Genomic DNA, 3,507 nt, shown 5'->3' with positions numbered 1-3,507 from the left:
TCATACATGGTTGTAAGAATGTGTCTAAAAACCGTGCAACTGCTTGAAACAGAGGCCCCCTGGCCGACCTATCATCTCGGCCAGGGGGTTTCTGTAGACATTTGTGCACCTTTGGCAGCATATATATTATTGGACATATTGGGAAATCAACATGTAAGTATTCATTAATACTCTCAGAAATCCAACATTGCTTCAGTGCCACATCTAATACAGAGTCTAATTTGTTCTTAAATTTTACTGTAGGGTCAATATCAAATAACTTATATGTGTTACCATCAGCCAATTGATTCAAAATTTCCTCATTATACATAGAGGTATCTTGTATAACCACGGCTCCCCCCTTGTCTGCCGGTCTTGTGGGAATAAGCTTGTTGTTCCTCAATTCGCCTATCGCTTCTTTCTCTTCTTCTCTCTTTGCTGAGAGGCATGTGACTGTGCCGATTTTGGTGAAATGTATTATAGGGATATATTCCGTGGATCTGCAGGTCATGAACTTATGTATGTATTTGTTTGTTTAATGTTAAGTGTTTCATGTCTGGTTTTGTATATCTCTTTATGCTACTTAGGGGGAGGTGTTATGGGTATTTAATGATAGTTTGTGCAGTTGATTAATGTACCTTGACAAAGGTCCCTAGAGGACCGAAACGGTGGACTAATTTTTCATGGAATAAAGTTGTTATACTAAACTTGGATTGAAGTCTGGTGAGTGCACCCCTATAATATTTCCTATACAAGTGGTTTGTGGTTTTACTTAGACCACAGTTGGATATTGCACCCCTGCGATTATTTCTCTCATAAAGTGAGTGCGGATTAGCCAGAGAAATACATGTGCAATGTGCTACTGTTTAGCCCATGGTAAACTTTTTCCTGCACCCTGTTCTTTTCAACAAAGGATTGTTTAAAGATATAATTGAAAATTGGTGGACTATGCTTGAGATCAATTGACTTTGGCATCCTTGGATACCTTGTGGATTACAAGTATTTTTTATTTTTTCTATATTGCTTTTTAATTATTTTTCTTTGTTTTTTGTTTTTTATATATATTATATATATTTTTGTGTGTGTGTGTATATATATATATATATATATATATATATATTTTTTTTTTTTTATTTCCCCTGGTTTGAACACAGGCCCTCATTCAGAGCCGCTCGTTAGCGGCAGTACGCTCGTTCCGAGTGATGTTTGCACATCTGCGCATGCGTACGCTTTTTAGTACGCATGCGCGAACCAGTCAGTGCGGCCGAAAATCGTTTGTACGCTATATAGCGAGTGCCTGCTATTTTGAGTGACAGAATGAGGCGTATGTGGGTGGTAACAGGGGAAGGTGCTTGAAAATGGGGAGTGGAGATCCGAACGCAGGCGTGCTTAAAGGTCAAAACGGGCGTTTTATGGGTGTGTATATTTAAAACAGCAGCGTCAATGACCACGTCACTGGGTTATTTTATAGCCAGAACTGCTCGCAAATTTGTGGTAGCAAACACCAACCACAAGAATAGCGAGCAGTTCATACGCTGGTCGATGTACTCGATGAATCTAATAAATAGCGGACATGACGTATGGTGCGAGCGGCCAGGGGGCGTTTTTAACAAATAAACGAGCGTATGTTTTGCTCGTTCGTTCAGGCTTAGAGGTGTGAACAGACTGCAATGTGCGTACGGATCATTTGAATAGCCACCCCTTGTTTTTAAACGAACGACCGCAAATAGCGAACGGCTCTGAATGAGGGCCACAGTCACTTGCTGGGTTAATGGAGAATCTGGTTAATTCTGAATTGTTACTAAATGCCGAGTACAACCAGATTTCATTTACTGATGAAGAAGCTGAAAGGGTTTTATTCGATGTTTCAGATTTTAAAAGTATTACAGGTGATAAACCTATTGATGTATTTCATAAATTGTTGAATCTTGAGAAACGTGAAACAGATCTATTATTACATGGTCAGTTTCTTTCTGACTTTCTGAAAGAAACAAATACCGATCGGATTTCGTATTAAAAATATCCCCACCATTGGCAGCAATAATCCCATCTTTTGTAGCCGATGGTGTGGGATATTGAACAAATGTTCTTTTGATCTCCTATTGCTGGTAATAGAGGAGGTGGGTTCAGAACTTAAAAAAGTGAGGAGTGAATTGAGTGTGGTTCGTGGTGACATAGAGCCTGTATTATTAACAGATAAATCTGAGGATTGGTTGCTTAAGCTGAAAACACAAAGTGATCGTTATAGGAATGACCTCATTAACTTTAAGAGAAATAAACTTGATAAGGTTGATAAAGACTACAAAGACCATAGAGTCGATGGCTGGCTAGTAGGCTCTGAGGCATCTACAAGGAGATCTAGGAACCAGTATAATAGGAGAGGCCCAAATCAGTATGATTATTATTCTACAGCATCATCCTCTGATAGGGAAAACTTAGATGTACAGGTGAGGAGATACCAACCTTTTTCTCGGGTCACTACCAGAACTCAGGTGGACCCGGTAGCAGTAAACACAGGAGACCGCACCCTAGAAGGGGCAATACCAAAAAACACCAGAAAACCTCCCAAGAACCCTCGAGTAAAATCTTAAATATCTCGTCGATGACACTCACTGAAGCTCAGGAGAGTGTACTATCTAAAGGTCTGTCTTTTATACCTACCGTTAGATTTGACAGTTTAAGGTGGAATGTTGATAACTACAATACTGCTCGCAAATTGAGACTACTAGAAAAGTTTAAGGATTCGAAACCTGTAAAAAGTGATACTCTTTTTAAAAACCGTAGTACTTATGACCCTATATCAGCTAATCATAACATTAAAACTTTTTCAAGGATGTTGGATACATCGGTGAAGGAGATGATGCAGAAAAATCGATTAACCAGATATAACCTTAGTAGATTGGAGAGAGAAGCGATAGGCGAATTGAGGAACAACAAGCTTATTACCATAAGACCGGCAGACAAGGGGGGAGCCGTGGTTATACAAGATACCTCTATGTATAATGAGGAAATTTTGAATCAGTTGGCTGATGGTAACACGTATAAGTTATTTGATATTAACTCTACAATAAAATTTAAGAACAAATTAGACTCTGTATTAGATGTGGCACTGAAGCAAGGTTGGATTTCTGAGAGTATTAATGAATACTTACATGTTGATTTCCCAATATGTCCAATAATATATACGCTGCCAAAAGTGCACAAATGTCTACAGAAACCGCCTGGCCGACCTATCATCTCGGACAGGGGGTCTCTGTTTCAAGCGGTTGCACGGTTTTTAGACACATTCTTACAACCATGTGTGAAACATATACAAAGTTACATCAAGGATACTGGGGATTTTGTTAGAGATCTTAGGGCCTGATTCAGAGCCGGACACTCTGACCAGAGCGCTCGCTCTGAATCAGGGCCCTCCTACCTAAAAATGGAGCGGCCTCTTGGATGCTCGCATAGCTGTGGGTTACCACCCACAGCTTATGCGAGCGTCCATGATGATGGTCGCGATGGTCAAGACCATCATGACCATCG

The sequence above is a fragment of the Taudactylus pleione genome, unplaced genomic scaffold (assembly GCF_031769625.1).
Source record: "Taudactylus pleione unplaced genomic scaffold, aTauple2 ptg000066l, whole genome shotgun sequence".
Lineage (NCBI taxonomy): Eukaryota > Metazoa > Chordata > Amphibia > Anura > Myobatrachidae > Taudactylus > Taudactylus pleione.
The sequence above is the reverse complement of the archived record's forward strand: the minus strand, read 5'-3'. Positions refer to the sequence as shown.